The 17,688-nt window shown below is 49.0% G+C and overlaps 1 long non-coding RNA gene across 6 annotated transcripts in view; it reads right to left on the bottom strand.

Moving 5' to 3' along the window:
- Positions 1-17,688, bottom strand: part of LOC132593624 (uncharacterized) — a 107,646-nt gene that overhangs the window by 67,272 nt on the left and 22,686 nt on the right. For 5 of the 6 annotated variants that reach the window (XR_009559334.1, XR_009559333.1, XR_009559335.1 and 2 more), the window contains 4 exons: positions 11,797-16,599; positions 11,166-11,404; positions 10,730-11,044; positions 10,143-10,294 (listed from right to left, as the gene is read on the bottom strand). This is a non-coding gene — a long non-coding RNA (uncharacterized lncRNA). The remainder of the gene's footprint in view (positions 1-10,142; positions 10,295-10,729; positions 11,045-11,165; positions 11,405-11,796; positions 16,600-17,688) is intronic. The other variant, XR_009559330.1, reaches the window with a different exon arrangement.

Here is a 17,688-nt window from a genome sequence, read left to right as displayed (position 1 = left end):
CGCAGTGGTCCCCACAGCCGCAGTCTCCCTGGGTCACAGGCCACAGGACCTGGCCCCCATTTGCGCACTCACCCTCTTCACCGGCACAGTCACCATGTTACTGAATGCCAAGTCCATGTGCCCAACGCACAGTGAGGCCAAACGATACCAAAACATCAGAGTTTGGAGCAGAGAAAGGTTTACTGCAGGGCCATGCAAGGAGACGGGTGGCTCATGCCTTAAAAACCCCGAACTCCCCAAAAGCTTTCGGCGAAGCCCTTTTACAGGAAAGGTGAGGGAGGGGCGTGGTTAGCTGCTGCAGACTTCTTGGCGTCAGATCCTTTGTTCTTGAGGTCAGGTCATGGTCAGGTCACGATGTTCCTTTAAACCTCCACCAAAACAAATGTTACTCTCTGTTCTGACAAGGAAGGGGAAGGTCCCAAGGCTCAGCTTTCGCCCTCCAAGGTCCAGGCCCTGGCTAAGAGGAGGGGGTCCCTCCATGGGCCGCTTAACCCTGCCCCAGAGCGTTCATCCAGCACCCAGTCTGGGTCTTCCCGCCAGTGCCCAGGTCTGGCTGAAGAGGCAGATCTCAGCTGGCGGCGCCCTTAGGGCTGAGTCCCCAGACCCTGCCCAGCCGTCATCACTGAGGGAGCCAGGCACCCAGCACCCAGCCTTCCCTTTGGCTTTTCATTTAAACTGGAGAGAATCTTCTGTATAAGATCAATAGTAAATACCAATCAGGTTATTAACAATTGTCCTTCCCAGCTCACAGCAATTGTCCTTTTTGAGAATAACCCGAACCACAGAGGTGGACCTTAAGTAATGATGGGCCATGTCCTTGCAACTTAACCCTGACCTCTGGCCACCTCCTAGCCGTAGACAACTGATCTAAGCTGAACCAGTTTTCGAAACTTGGAGAGACTGAAGCTGGCTGAAGCTGTTACCTTAAGGCAGTGTCCACGTACTCATGGACTGTGACCCATGGAGACTACCACCACCATTAGGTCGTAGAAACGGGAATGGTGGAGAGGTGCACTGCTGCTTCAAGGCCTGGGCCTGGCCAGTGGGCAGCTGTGGCGAGGGCTCTGGAGCTCTGCAGGACACAGCCCTCAGCCTGTCCCCAGGTCCCCAGCTCGCCCACTAGCCCGAGGCCGGAGGCCCCAGAGGGCCCCGGGGAGAAGGCTGGGATCTGTCTCTCATGGCGCCCAGCTGCGAGGACCACTGCAAGGCTGACTGTGGGTAGAGCAGGACCTCTAACCACCAAGCTAACGGTCTTGCGCTAACAGCTGCATGCCCACTCCGTCCCTGTTACATCCTGCGAGGGCGCTGCAGGGGCCTGGACAGCAGCCGAGCTGAAGGGTTCACACTGTCCAACAGCAGATGCTGGGCGTGTGGCTGGGCACAAGCCAGCACCTCAGGCCCCACGCCCACACACCGAACGGCCCCTGTACTGGGGTGGAGGGCCATCTTGGGGGTCAAATCCTGGGTCCTAGTGGGGCAGCCCCGGCCAGCCCACCTGTCCAGGTATGTGCAGCCGCGCCTTGGAGAGGGCTTGGTAGGAGCCAGCAGGCCGGACATGCAGGCAGCTGCATCATCGCCTGTGGGGCCGTTTAGTCCCCGCCCCAACCTCGGGAGGGCGAACGCCCGCGCTTCATGGCCTCCCCTTGCTCCCAGTGGCGACCCTACCGCAGCCACACTGGGCCTCCACACGTCCGAGCGGACGAGCCCGCGCCGGGGCCGTGACCACCTCTGTTCCAGCCATGCGGGGCAGCCACCCATGAGGTAGCCACCATGGCTCGTGAAAGCTCCAGGACAGCTGCACCCTTAGCCGGCAGCGACGGCCCACCTGCTACCTTGAGGAGCGACGACGGGAGAGGCAACCTCTGGCCCAGGCTCACACCAGCTGCCCGGCAGGCGCCACATGAGCCTGGTCTGACACCGTGGGATGCTCCTTGAGCCCCTTCTCTGGCTGTTACCTTTAAGAGTATTACACTTTCAGATTAAAAAGTTGCAGAACAGAGAATAGTATCTGTTTTGTTGGAGGTTTGCAGGAACATCGTGACCTGACCGTGACTTGACCTACGTAGACAGCTAAAAGAAAAAAAGGTTTCTGCACCAAGAAGTTCTCCACAACCAAACACCGGCTGCCTTTCTGGTATAAAAGAAGTCTGAATTCTGACTGGGGAAATATGGTTCTTTGAGACACTAGTCTGCCATCTTCTCGGTCTGCTGGCTTTCTGAATAAAGCCATTATTCCTTGCCCTAACACTTTGTCTCCCGATTTATTGGCCTGTCATGCAGCGAGCAGGACAAGCTCGGACTTGCTATCAATTCTGGTGAGCCAGCCAGCAGCCTCGCTGCTTGTGGCCAGACAGCCCGGGTTGGGAAATTTGGGGGTAAGGCCCTAGCTAGCAGCTGCCGGGACCACTTATCCTGAGGATCTTCCCTTCAAAATTCCCTGCAGTGGCACTGGCTGCCCTGGGGCCTGGCAGCTGGAGCAAGTGACTGAATTTGGGAGCCGATGGGCTCCGTACAGTAGGGTACGTCACTCCAGTGTGTACAGCCGAGAACATTCTCCCCGGCTCAATTAGGGCTTTTTCTGTAAGGTAAAGGCCATCTTGTTTTGCATTTGATTGGGGTACCCTGTTGGAGAGGAGAATTATTGTGGGAACCTGTTCGTTTGCTATTGTTTTGTGTTCATTCAGGATGGAATTTGTTTGTGGTTGTGGTATTGGAATTTATGCCTTCTGTGTTTTGTTGCTCTTGAACTTGTAAATACAGGAAACGCTCCATCTGTCCCTAAGGAAAGCTCTTTGGGGCGTATCTCAAATAAATGGGCAAAATACAGCTGTGGGCCTATGACTAAGAAAGAGATAATATTCTATTGTAATAGTGTGTGGCCCCAATATACGTTAGGATCAGGAGAGCAATGGCCCTTGAATGGCTCAATTATTATACGATCTTGCATTTAGAACTGTCTTGTGAAAGAGCAGGTAAAAATGATGAGATTCCACAGGTAGAAGCATTTATGCCATTCATCAGGAGGAAAAAAGTCAGATGGCTGCCACCTTATGATGCAGCAGTCTAAAAGGAAAACCAAGGGAAAATCTGTTCTACAAGAGGGAGAGGGAGAAAGTGAGACTGAGGACATGTTATTTCAAAACGTAAACTCTCTCTGACCAAGCCGGCTCCCCCACTGGCCCAGCCAGCTGCACCAGCGGTTGTTCTGACCGCCTCCATGCCACCAGTATATGCACTCCTTTTACCAATTCCTGTTTCCCCTACTTATGGGGATCAGTTAGAAGTTTCTACGTTAACCCCTGGGGCACAGGGGCCTGCTTTGGTGTCACCATCGAAGACCCGACAGGGCACCCAATTTGGACCGGGAGCCACTTCTGGATTGTGGCAATTTCCCTTGCGCCAATACCCCACAGAAGGCCTTAATGCAAATGGCCAGCCAGCTGGGTTTCTATGGATGTACAATCCATTCTCAACTTCAGATCTGTTTAATTGGAAAGACCATAACCCTGCTTACTGAGAGGACCCCCTCCACATGACTGAACTTTTCACTTCTATCTTTGCCACTCACCATCCCCCCGGGGTGGACATTCACACGGTGATGAATATGATTCTTACTGGGGATGAAAGGAGGATGGTCACTGGCTAGCAAGGAAGCACACCAGCTTCATCCAGCAGATCCAAATGGAACTCCAGAAGCAAGTCGGGCGGTTCCTACTGCTGAGCCTGACTGGGATCCTAATAATGGAGATATACCACATCTAGAGCATTATAGGAAGTATATCTTAGTGGGTCTCCAAAAGGGGTACCTAGGCAAAAGAGCTTAAGCAAAATTCAGGAGATACACCAAAAATCCAATGAGGATCCAGGAGACTTTCTAGAAAGAATTTATCAAGCTTATAGATGCTACACTGATGCAGACCCTGAGGTCCCGAAAATATGAGAATGGGACATATGACCTTCATTGGGCAAAGTGCCCCAGATGTAAGAAGAAAATTACAAAAATTAGATGGTGCATTTGGAATGAACCCTTCTCAATTGGTAGATGTTGCTTTTAAAGTGTTCAACAACAGGGAACAATGACAGAGGAAGATGATGCAAAATGGAATTCCACTTTTCTGGCAGCAGCATTAGACTCCCGGAAGGTGAGTAACCCCAACAGAGGTAAGCCACCATTGGGGAGGGAACAATGTGCTTACTATAAGGAGGAAGGGCATTGGAAAAAAGATTGCCCTAGGCGAAAAAATAAGACGGGAAACAATAAAAGAAAGACGGGAACCTTTTATATGGTAGAAAGAGAGGAACACTCTGATGATGAATGAAGAGAACCAGGGGCTCCCTTGGACTTGAGGTGTCCAATTCCAGTTTCCCCACAGGAGCCCCAAGTAACTTTGACTGTGGGAGACAAGTTGATTGACCTTCTGATAGATGCGGGTGCAACGTATGCTGTGGTGAACACCAAGGTGGCACAGAAAACATCTCAGTCCATCCTGGTCATGGGAGTTTCTGGGCAAGTACAAAATCGTTCTCTCTTACAGCCTCTAGGATGCCAATTAGGGGACCTCACCCTGAAACACAGTTTCTTATATATGTCAGCGTGTCGATCCCTCTTTTGGGCCGACATCTCCTTTGTAAATTAAATGTTCAAGTAACTTTTTCACCGGAACAGCCTGACATCAGGGTCCCATTGAAGCACATTTTAAGCCTACAGAGGGCACTCGTGGCCACCCCAGAAAAGGAGACAGAGCTCTTTTCCCCTGAAGTCTATGAAAAGATAAGGCCAGAAGTATGGGCTGACGGCACCCCTGGGAAGGCCAAAAATGCATGTCCAATACAAATCCCGTTAAAAAGGACCCCGGGACACCTAATCTAAAACAATATCCTCTGAGGCAAGAGGCCCAAAAGGGAATTGAGACAATCCTAAAAAAGTTTTCGGGAAAAGGATTAATTAAACCTTGCAGGTCCCCGTATGAGACCCCTATTCTCCCAGTCAAAAAGCCAAACTCAGCAGAGTATCACTTCGTCTAAGCCTTGAGGGCTATTAATGAAATAGTCCAAGATTTGCTCCCTGTGGTACCTGAGCCATACACTCTGTTCACAACGATTCTGGGGGAATACAGGTGGTGCTCAGTTTTGGACTTGAAAGGTACTTCTTTTCTGCATTCCTATTGCAGAAGAATCACAGCAGCTATTTGCTTTTGAATGGCAGGACCCAGAAGCACAGGTAATCCAACAGTATTGTTGGACAGTCCTGCCTCAAGGATTTAAGAATTCCCCTACCTTGTTTGGGGAAATGTTGGCTAGGGACCTTAGAAACTTAATATTGGATGAAAGACTCTTACTCCAAAATGTGGACAATTTGCTCATAGCGAGCCCTACATGTGTTAAGTGTCTACAAAATACCATCAGAACCCTGAACTATCTGGCCAACAATGGATATAAGGTTTCCCAGAAAAAGGCCCAAATATGTAAGCAACAAGTCATGTATCTGGACTTTGTCCAAGATACAGCAGGATCTTGGACAAGGGGATCAGGATCAAGGACAGCAGGATCTTTTGCCTGATAGAAAACAGGTAACTGCAGGCTTGGGAACACCCAAGACTCGCAGACAGCTGAAGGGGTTTCTGGGAATGACAGGGTTCTGTTGGATTTGGATCCCGAACTGTGGGCCCATAGAAAGCCCCTCTATGAGACTTTAAAGGGACATGATCTTGAGTCCCTTACTTGGACTAAAGTAACTTTCAAACAGCCTTTGAAACCATAAAAACAAAGTCAGTCTCAGCCCTGGCTTTGGGACTACCAGACTTAAAGAAACCTTTCAAATTGTATGTACATGAGAGACAAGGCATAAGTCTCGGCGTGTTATTTCAAACTCTGGGGAATATCCCTCTACCTGTTTCCTACTTCTCAAAACAACCCGAACAGACTTAAGGGACGGCCCCTCTGCCTTCAAGTTGTAGCAGCTACTTGTGACATACCTCAGGAAACTCAGAAGTTTACCCGGAGGCAACCCACCATTGTGTATGTCCCTCACCATGTTCTTTCTTTACTGGAACAAAAAGGGGGCTATTGGTTGACTTCTGGGAGAATGGGAAAGTACCAAGCCATTCTCTTCGACAATTTCAATGTAAGACTTCAGGGTCACTTCAGCCCCAAATCGAGCCACAATGCTCCCAATTAATGCTGCACAGCCCCCGGAGCACAAATGCCTACCCGTCATCGAGCTAGTACACTCTAGCAGACCGGACTTAAGCGATTAACCCTCGGCTGGGCCAGATATGGAACTGTTTACCGATGGAAGCAGCTTCATGGACCAAGGTAGGTGACGTGCTGGGTATGCGGTGGTCACCCTTAGAAAGAGCCCTGTCCCCAGGTAGCTCAGCCCAGAACGCAGAAATCATTGCTCTGACAAGAGCCCTACTACTCACTGAAGGAGAGTGAGTAAATATAAATATATACACAGACTCACTATGCATTCTCCGTGGTGCATGCTCACGGGGCAATCTGGAAAGAAAGGGGGCTCCTCACTTCAAACAGTAAAGGCATAAAGCACACTTCTTAAATCCTGTCACCATTAGAAGCAGCCCACAAGCCCTCACCACTGGCCATAATGCACTGCCCAGGCCACCGAAAAGGTGAAGCTCATATAATAAAAGGCAACTGGTTAGCTGACCAAGCTGCAGAGAAGGCAGCAAAGGAAGGCAATTATCAAGCAGTAACAGGGTCACTTCTGCAGATCGACTTGTCAAAATACCAGGAAGCTCAGATTAGTTAAAGCCCTCCTTAAGGAAAGTATCCCCTGATGTGGACTGCCTAATACCCTTCACAGTGATAATGGGCCTGCTTTTGTCTCTAGCATAACCCAACAAGTGTCTAAAGCACTGCAAATTGGAAGCTACATTCATCCTGGAGACCACAATCAACAGGAAAAACCAAGAAAATGAATTATACATTAAAAAGGAGCACTGCTAAAATATGCCGAGACTAATTTAACTTGGGATAAGGCTTTGCCAGTTGCCATGCTACGGATCAGAGTGGCTCCCAGAAGCAGGCCTAAATTAAGCCTCTTTGAAATACTGTATGGTAGGCCATTCCAGATGTCTCCTCTGTTCCACCCCAAGGGAAAAATGTGTTCACGGTGGGCAGGAATGAGACCTGCATGGTGTGGAGCGTCCAGGCAGGCAGGCTGGAGACGCTGGTGGGAAACCTGGTGCCTGCCTTCCTGGGCGGCGCCCCCTCCAACCTCCCCACATTCCTGGGTACCTACAGGGCTTTCCCTACCACCCAGCAGACGCTGGACCTTCTCTTCACAAGGTGAGCACTTTTTCCCGATGGGACATTGGTGACTCGGCCACCTTCTAGCTGTGAGGTTTTAGAATGTCACTCCACCTCTCTGAGCCTCAGCTGGCCCCTCTGCACACTAGGGTAAAGAGAGGACCAGCCCCCTACGGTGACTGTAGAGACCAGCGGGTCCTTCACGGAAAGTGCTTTCTGGGGACCTGGCCTGTGGAAAGGTCTGCTGGAGGGGCGGTGGTTGTGCTAATTCATCATGTCCCTCCTCCCATGAGGAAGCCTCCGCCTCAGTTGTCACTGTGCCTCTCACCTTGGGATGAGCGTATTTCCCATGTGCAAGGTGATGAGTGATTCCATTAGGGGTGCCCTGTCCTGGGTGAGTGAGAGCAGGGATCCTTGGGGCCGAGCAGTGGGGCCCCAGGCCACTCAGATGTGTGCGATGGGGCTGGTGGGGCTCAGTCATTCTTCACATATAGAGGAAGGCCGCCAGGTGCAGGTGCTTTTCTAGGAACACCCATCATTTAACGCATCGAGCAGACAGCAGTCCTGCCCTCCAGGGCTTCCGTTCTAGTTTGGAGTCAGACAGTCACACTAGACCTCACAACCAGGGCTACCCTGGGGGCGCAGTGTGGAAGGAAATGCCCGGTCTCTGACTCTGCTGCCCACCTGACTCCCCCCAGGGCCGTGTCCTCCACGCTGGGCACCTGGCTGCACCATTACCCTGAGCATTTCCACCAGCCCCCAGAAGTTCCCCGCCTGAAGATGCTTCTGGCTTACACAGAGCTCAGCATGCCTGGCTCAGACCTGGAGCAGCAAGCCCGCCTTCTTCTGGCACAGCTGGAGCACCTGGAGCCCCCTGAGGCAGAGGGTGATGGTGAGGGGGACTCAGGGTGGGTGACGGGGGGCGAGTGGGGAGGGGAAGGGGTGGAGCCACACAGAACAGAGTTTCCCGAGGCTGGAACTGGGCCTCTGAGGAGACTCAGATCACTGTTTCCCCAGACTGCAGTCTGGGAAGACTTCCTGGGGGTGGCATCTTGGATTGAGACTTCCCTGATAGGCAGTGAGAAGTTTCCTGTCTTTGGAGGCACTGGAAAAGCAGTCCTATTGATGATATTTTCTCTTCTTGGAGCTACAGTACCAGCTCCAGAACAAGCTCTGGAAACATATCAAGACCTAGAGCCAGCAACACCTCTACTGCCCACTACAGCTCCAGAGCCAGAGCAAGCTCAAGCCACAGCTATTGTTCAAGCTCAAGAGCCAGAATATGCATTACTGCCAGCTCCTCAGCCAGAACTAGAGAATGGTCATGCCCTAGCTCTCATTTAAGCCACAGGTTATCAACTTATTTCCAAGATCTACTGCAGTGATTTACAACAGAACAAACAACCAAGCAAACTAATGAAAACCCAGTATGGCCCATCTGCCCCCCACGGAAATGTTAATGATTCAAAGGCATAAGCTCTATGTTATATCTATAGAGATTATAATATATAGTTATATATATTATAACTATCCAAAGAGTAACACTTTTATCTCTGAATAAGAGCACAGAATTTCAGAAAATACGCAACGTGCATCAAAGAAAATAATCATTCCTCCTTTAGTCACCTTCCTGGTATCCAAGGTCAAGACCCGTGATGGGGGAGACAATGTTTGCTTTCCCACAGTCAGAATGCGTTCGCTAGCACACCCTCTCTCTCGATTACTCTTACCATCAAACCAGCCAGTTTCTATGTCAGTCTTTCTGTCTCTGTCTCTGATTCCCTCCTTCTACCTGTCTTTGTCTGTCTGTTTTCCTCCCTCTCTATTTCTGTCTCTCTCCTCTTACTCTCACTTGCTCTCTTTTGCTTTTTTGCCTCATGGATACCTGAGTAATGTTTCTCTGTCTCTCTTAAGTCACCTTAGGCAGTACTGTTTCGTGACATACAGTACATTGGGGCAAGTGCCCCTGTCAAAAACTCACTAAACCCAGATGACAATAACTAAAATCCCATGCTGCCTGGGAAGTACTCATTTACAGTTATCTACCTCTTAGTGGATACATGCCAAGTCATTTCTAGGTCAGGACACACTGATGTACCCGATCCCCATCTTTGAAATGTGCGCCATTGACTTCAACGGTGAAATGACGCGCTTACTTCCTCATTACTGAAGACCAAAGAGCAACGCATGTTCATTTTTCAGTCATTTCTGAATGTTGTGTGTGGATAATTAGATAAACCAAGAGAACATTTCAATAGGGAAAGACAGCCAATCTTTGTTGACGTGTTGTGATGTCCCAGGCCTTGTGCTCAAATGCTAACTCCCTTCCTTTAATTACTCCTCTCAAACCTGACCAGAGACGAAGCCTTCACAGGTAGTTCTTTGGAGGCAAGCAATAAAGGAACAAACTCCATGGCACGACCAGCCTCATGCTTCATTGTTTCATGGACTTTTCTTTCTCACCATCCATTGGAATGGGCCTATAGCCACTCGTCTCACTCTGGCCACATGTTCCCAAGGGACGCACAATCACTGCCAGGATTTGAGTCACGGTTGTCTCAAGCACCCAGAAGAGAAGCACTGAGAGAAAGAAGTACGTCCCCTCCCCAGCGTGCCCTCAAACCTGAAGTCCTGTAGCAGACGGCACACTGGGCGTACAAGCCATGAGAAAACCCTCATCTCGTACCCTTCCTCTAGTACGTCACTTTCGCTTGTTGGGTGTTTTTATTTCGTTCTTCACATTGCGTGACACCATCTGGCTAATGCTTATAAGCAAATTTCCAGACCTTAAAGACTGACTCCAGATTGCTTAGCCCTGACTGCTTCTGGTCGTGGACCCTGAGAGAATGAATAAAGACATTCAAGTTTACCTGAACTCTGCTTTCTAGAATGCCAAGGTCTCAGGCCAGCTGTTCTCTGGTAGCTACATGAGGGTAAGGGTTCTTTTGAAGCAGTGCTTGCACAGCATCCTTTTGACATGGCTTCAGAACAAGTCTCCTTCTTCTGTCCTCTTGGGAGTCGCCTGTTGAAGAGCAAAGGGGAAAAGTCTTAGGGGGGATTCCACATAAATGCAAAACGATGGTGCCAGCCCAGCTATTGTCTTTATGCCACGTGTAAAACTTCTGAGTCCAGAGATTATACTCCATTTTTAACTGAATGGGACACTGGGAGCTCAACATACACCTATCAGAAAAGATGATAGTCAATGTTACTGGGATCTACCAACCACTAACAAATAATCCATAGAATTACATGCAAACGAAATGCAAAGCCATAGAAAAATGGGATTTCAGTCAATTGATGGAAGAATTTTTCACATACTGACTCATGGGAGGGTCATTATGGCTTACGCTAACTAGAAACGCCTGTCTTATGGCCTGTCGTATGTACATTGCACATCTGCTTGAACTATTAAAAAAACACAGAATGCCTTTATCAGACTGTTTTCAATACCTACTTTCAAGATAAGGGCAAATGTCCCCCTTCTGATGATGCCCAGGCTGGTTCTCCTTGGAGGATGAGTTTCTCTTTCCAGACAGTGAGGTCATGCTGCCTAGCTGTGTACGTGCTAAACTTTCTCTCTTGAAACCTTGAAGTGACGTACTCCATATCTGACGTTTGTCCCTTGTTACGAAAAGATATAAAACTGTGTTTCAGGCATTCCAACTGGAGCCAGATGGCCATGGTGGAATGTGGTTTCAGACACGTTCCTGCACCATAGAGATCTTGGATTTCCTGAACTGTATCAAACTCCAGGACACCACCAGCCCTTCTAAAAGAAAAAAAAAACCTGTTAAAAGCTGCCAGCTGCAAACTTATGGCCTCAAGGTCTTCCCCTGTGAGTAGGCAAGGGTTTCAGACCCCAACCAATACTTGCTTAACGAAACCCTTACCTCTTGCCAGCTCCAATTATAATTCTTTAGAAATAACTCATGCAACTGAGTGCAACACTGCAGATTTTGCCATTATAAGCCGCCTCCATTTTGTACTCCAGGAGAAGACAATTCAAGTGCTTCTGGAATCTGTGTCTTCTGGGGTCTAGTTTTCAGTTTGGCAAAAATAAACTCTCTTCTATTCTTACTACCGTTGGTTGATTATTTCCATCAACACAATAGAAATTAACCACTTAAAACTGAAAACAAAACACAATAAAACAAACGACAAAAAAGAACCAAACCAACTCAAAATCCCAAACTTGGTCTACTGGAAAATAAACATACATTTTTATCAACTGAATTGAAAACATTTGAAAATTTATGTAGCATTCCATCCAATTACAGTACCAACTTTAAGACTTTTGGTAGAGAAGCCATTGATGGGCAACAGGGCTACCAACTTCCTTTTCCATTTCAAGAAAATGCCCAAGCCACTCTCAACCTTTTTCCCCAATTTATTCCTGAAACACAGCCCAATAAAATCTGTCACTGCAAACTTAATGGTCACTTATAGCTTCGTTAACCCTGGAAGGGCATCAAGGCATCTGGATGATCTAACAACAAAGTCCAGATGCTGATGTATACTTACCGCTTGATGTGCTGATGAATCCATGTTGGGAGAGCCACCTGGACTGCACAGAAACTGCTGGCCAATTGTTCAGTTCGTGGAAGCACAGGACTTATACAAGTACAAGGATGCCTCACCCCTATTTATTTCAACAGCTTCCTACGGTAAACCCTCATTCAAAATTTATGACCTTGAAGGAATCCCACGAAGCAAGTGGAAATTAAATGAAAGGCAAGTTCAGAGGCTACCAGGTACTTCTGAAGCTGCCCTCGTCCTTTCACCAGTACAATTTTGTTTCAGGGCTCTCTAGTTTTCACATACTCAAACAGTTTGCTTTCGGTTGCAGTCCGTCACTCTGGGTTCCTCAGGATTAGGTTTGGGTGTGTTCTTTCCAAAATGAAGAGCCTAGCTTCCTTGTGTACACTGCACATATCCCTCAGCATCTCCAGAAACCCACTTCATTCCATGCCTAAGTCATTTCCTTCATTTGAGGGTGAGATCATGATACTTCGAATACTAAGGGTGAATGGATAAGTCCAGGGTCTACCCACACATCACGGTCTTGAGTCCCAACTTCTTGACAGCTTCCTGGGTGTAATCTGAAACCCACCCCATTACTCACGTGCAACAGAGAGTCTGAAGAAAGGGGTAGACCACACTAGGGTAGGTAGCATGTTTAACAAGCAAGGGAACTTACTTCTGAAGCTTGTCTTGGGCAGCCACAAAACGATTAGGTTTCCCACCTGTATGCCAGAACCTTAAAAAAGGTTAAATAGAGGCATTAAAGGTTCAGTCAGCTATACTGTCCAAAGGTGTCAACAACACCTTGCTATCTCAAAGTTGTGTCCTTGTTAAGCTTACTTCTTGGGGAAGCCAAGCAGAATGCACATTCCAAGGACAAGGCTCGGGGGGTGGTTTGAGGTGGTTCCACTACCTGGGTCCATCTCCCAGGTAAATCCAGGTCATGTTCTCTCCTTGAATTCCAACAACACTTGCGCAACATCACTGAATGCTTGGTTGAGGGGAGCCCATCTCATACAAATACAATGTACTCTAAAGCAATGTTCCCTGACAGAATCCCCAGAAGGGAAATGAGACATAACTTTAATGGTTTAAGGGAAAGGAAACTAACCATCTTTAGCTGGTTACTCCTTCGCTAGTCTGGGAATGTCAGAAAATATAGAAGTGCAGAAAAGGAAGGGCATGACACAACTTGTGAGAAGAAAAAGACAATTCAAATGAGGTGGGAAGTACAATGATAGCCCCACAGCATCCAAGATAGACATCGTTATACATAATATGAAAACAAAACACAGAGCTGAAGTACCGACTTACATTTAAAAAATGGTGTGTTTAAAAAAAAAGAAAAAAGAAGGCAGCAACTTAGATGATGGATGACACAACTGTGTTTGAAAGGAATGATTTGGATGAAAAATACTACCACACCAACATTGCAGTTTAGTTTGGTCTCGTGACAATTCAAAAATTTTAAAAAAATACACAAATTACCAACTTTACTGTATTCCTTTCCCACCCAGGTTTATGAAACTCAGAAATGTGGACTAGATGAAGACAATTAAGCCTATACAGAATTGGGAATGAGAAATAACTACACCAGCAATTCAATAAAATCAATTAGGTTAAAATAATGCTGATGTGAGTGTGTTTACATGTGTGTTTGTGTTTATGTACGTTTGGGAGAATGGCCACTGGCTCTACATAACCAAAACATCATATTTTAACTCCACATGCTGTTTGGTGGAAGCACGGGATTCCTCCCAAATAGGAGTTTGCTCTCCACCCTCAGATGCAGCTAGGGCTTGTTGAGAACTGCCTTACAGCACAAGTGGTTGCCTGAGGCCTCCAGCATGGGCCCAACAACTTTCAGAAGGAGGGCCTCAACTGTAGCATCTGTGAAAGCATAAAACCCCCAACCTGGTCCAGGATCTGTGTCTTAGTTAGGGCTCCTCCATTCTGGCTGCTACATGTTTTTGTTTGTTTCTCTGTCCACTCTAAAGATGGTCATCAGGTGGTACCATGGATGGCTGCCACCGGGACCAGAGCTGTCTTCAAGTCTCAGGAGAATGTCTTGAAGACACCCAGATTCTGGTCCCTTGTTCTCAGGTGCCAGAGATCGGAGGGTGATGGGACCATCTTGATGGATCAGGACAGTCTTTCTCGAGAAGGTGGAAGTTTCTGTGGATAAAATTCCCTGAAGCTTCTGATTAGATAGCTGCTCTCACCAAAGCACTGGCTGCCAGACCTCTACCAGCTCCCAACTGGACAACTCAGGTGGTAGGCTGCTTGTGAGAGCGGAGGCCTTTTTTCTGGCAGTGCCACGTGGCTTGCGGGATCTTAGTTCCCTGACCAAAGATCAAACCCAGGCTCCCTGCAGTGGCAGCGTGGAGTCCCAACCACTGGACCACCAGGGAAGTCCCAGAGCAGAGGCTTTGACATGCACAGCATCCAGGGTATCCCGAGAGAACGCAGATGTACTTCCACACAGGCCATCAGAGGATGGTGCGGTCTCCAATGCCCATCCCTGGGCTCCTCTACAGCGGGCAGCATTGGACACACAAGGGGCTAAGCCACAGCCCTTAGCTCTGTCTACAGTCTGCAGAAGTCCTGCCAACAAAGGATCTGAATGTTTCCAGCCACCCTGATGCAGTCTTCCTCTCACTATATTGAAAGACACAATCCTTTCCACAAGGAGTCCCTTTCCAAATCTCAAGCCCCATTTGTCCTGAGGCTACTGTGTTCAGGCTCTTTTTCCAGAAGCGCTATCCCACTACGTGTGGCCACTGTAACAGAGTCTTCCTGTCAAATGAAAATAGAGGTAGAAGAAGTCAGACTGAGTTCAAAGATATATCTGTTGAATCAGTGGAATGTCACATACAACCTGAAAATCCAAGGCACACTTTTTTTTTTTTTTTTGCGGTACGTGGCCCTGTCACTGTTGTGGCCTCTCCTGTTGCGGAGCACAGGCTCCGGACGCGCAGGCTCAGCGGCCATGGCTCACGGGCCCAGCCGCTCCGCGGCATGTGGGATCTTCCCGGACCGGGGCACGAACCCGCGTCCCCTGCATCGGCAGGCGGACTCTCAACCACTGCGCCACCAGGGAAGCCCCCAAGGCACACTTTTCAAAGGAAGGCAGCAGGTCCTGTTGATGGAAGAGCCTCAGAACACAGACTTTTTTCAAAATCCACATGGAAAAAGTACAGGTACATATACAGGCTCATACATACAAACATGCTAAAATGATGGAAAGAGCAAAGTTCCTATCCTTTCCTGAGTCACAGGTTAGAGATGCTATTGTACCTTTCCCCGCCATTTTTTATATTGCAAATGTTCCCGGGGCAAATAATATGCAACGTCTCCACTGTATGAAGGACTGAAGCTTTGAAGCAATCATCGCTAGTTAGAGGCTTAAGTTGCTTCCAGTTGCCAGAGCCGACATTCACAGCCATGATAAGAGCTGACGTTCCTGGACCCACGTTTGAGCCATGTCACATCCCCTCCTCTTCTATACACCAAGCACACTTCAGATATACCTTCCCATCTTGCCAGGAAGGTAACGTGTGTGAATGAGTCCTTCTTCTACCTAATCTCCTTGACTTGTTTTGATTCCAGTTCAGGGATGGCGCAGACAGAAGAGTTGGGTCACCTTTGTCATTACAATGCTAGATTTCCTTAAGGCTTCAGGAAGGGCACCCCTCCTGGTGTCCATGCTTCCTAAGAGCTTGTGTGGAGCTGGGCAACACTCACTGAGGCAACGAAGTGCCGCCAATAGGACAGAGGGGTTTCACGTGAAGGATGGGTCTTCTTGCCTAGGTGCTGCTCCCGAACACTAAGGGTTGCTTGTTCCTTCTTTTTATCATTATGGCCCTGCATCCCAGGAAATAAGGCCTGGAAGGGGCTCGGGAGAAGGTTTCCTTCCTCCTCCTAAGTCTGAGGCCCTGGTGAGCTTGGGAGCGTGTCGAGAAGAGCCTGAAATTCTTCCTTGCTGAGGGCTGCTCCCGGGATTCCCGGTGGTCCCTCTCCCCGTGCATCCGCCTTCAGGAAAGGCTGTGCCTTGCCCTGAATGTCTGAGGCTGACAAGAGTCCATCTAAGAGGCTTGATGAGCTTCCAAGTGCTGGGTGCTGATCCAGCAGAGGAGATGTCTCTTCACCTGCGTGCCTGCTGTGGCCAGACGTGTGTCTCAGCCTGTGCAGGCTGCAGAACCCTCCATTCCTGAGGCTCCCATCTGGAGATGACAACTTGGGTCCCCTAGCGCCACCACTGCATGGCTTGGGATGTGCATGGCCGAGCCCGGTCCTGCAAGTGCAGCTGAGGATTGCCAAGGTCAGGTTGAGGGCAGTCTTGGAGGGGGAGTGCGGCCAGGCCAGTGTGCAGGTTGTTCTCCTGGCATGTTCCCTGGGATGGAGGCCAGAGAGCTGTGTGAACAGGTGGAGACCCAGTCCCGGATTTGCTCCTGCTTAGGAGTGACTTGCAACTGCTCCCAGAGGTTCAGCTTCTCTCTTCCCTGCACAGCAGAGTGGGCTGCACCACCATGGACCTCAATGACGAGCCCCCATGCCCCCAGAGGGAACACTAGGAACAAAGAACGTGGGGGAGAGAAAAGGAGCTGCTGTGGCCAAGGACTGGATGCTCTCAAGCAGACTGGAGGGAGGAAAATGATGAGAGCTACTGTGGGCAGTGGACAGGTGGCTCTGGTCCCACGAAACAGTCAGAGCTAGTCCGGCACTGGGGCCTTCTGCCAGTACCTTCACGGGCCCACCTCTGCTCTGCTCTGGGTGCAGAGCTCTTCAGTTCTGAAACCACATCTAGGGAAGAAGGAAGGCAGGCACGTCAGAAGTAAGACATTCCAGATCGATTTGCCCCGATCTATCTGGCAGAGGGCAATTTCGGTTAGGCCTAATCTCAGGAGAATTTGATCTAGACCTGCAACCTGGGCCTTGGAAATGAGGGGTACGTCATGTCAACACTGGACACCTGGCTTCCAGCAGATCCCTTATTGATTGGCTAGAATGTCAGGCCCTTCACACAATGTCAGGCCCTTCACACACTGCCCAGCACCTCTATTGCCCTCTCCTCTTCTGGAAATGGATGCCTTCAGATCAGCCCCCTAGGAGTCCAGTGGGGAATGGTTAGAGATTTGCCTGCACTTCCTTATGCGCTAGGCTCTAAGTCCTCAGCTATACAGGCATTGCTCCAAATCTTTCCCATATTTGTCAGTGCCTGGGATCCAAATGAAAAGTCACCTTTCCTGGATGGCATGCTTTTCCTGGATCAGGCATGAGTTGACATACATGGCTCCAGTCCCTATGTCCACTGAATATGTCCACCAGCCCATCTCTTATGGACAGGGATCCAGGGCCAGGTAGGTACCGAGTCCAGATGAAAATCACCTGGGTGTAGATTCAACTCCCAACTTTCTGGGCTGGATCAAGAAAGGGGCTCTCCTGATCGGGTTGAGGTTCCTCCCAGTCCATGGTGAACAGAGGCAAAGCCACTTGAAGCACAGCCACAGGTTCTTGATTCAAATGTGAGTCTTTAAGAGACTCTGTCTCCATATACCTGTGGATCTGCTTCCTGACGCCTATATTCAAAAACACTGTGTCAATAACGTATGGAGAACAACAATTCTCACCCGGGCAACAGTCCCTCCCCCCACTTGAGGATAATGTCAAAGACCCTACATCATTAAGGCATCCTTCCAAGAGGGGAGGGAGGCTGGGTGGGTTGAGGGCAGGCTCTGCACAGGTCCAAGGGCCTTGAGGCCCAAGATGTGATACGGACAAACGTGCTGCCACACACAGTTCAGCGCCTCCACTTTTATAACCAAGACATCTCTCAGGCAATATAACAGCACTGCTAAGCCTGAACAGCAGTGATGCTATTTCTTACAAAGA

Source organism: Globicephala melas, chromosome 16 (assembly GCF_963455315.2).
Source record: "Globicephala melas chromosome 16, mGloMel1.2, whole genome shotgun sequence".
Lineage (NCBI taxonomy): Eukaryota > Metazoa > Chordata > Mammalia > Artiodactyla > Delphinidae > Globicephala > Globicephala melas.
Note: the sequence above shows the minus strand (reverse complement) of the source record. Positions and strands in the feature narration are given on the sequence as shown.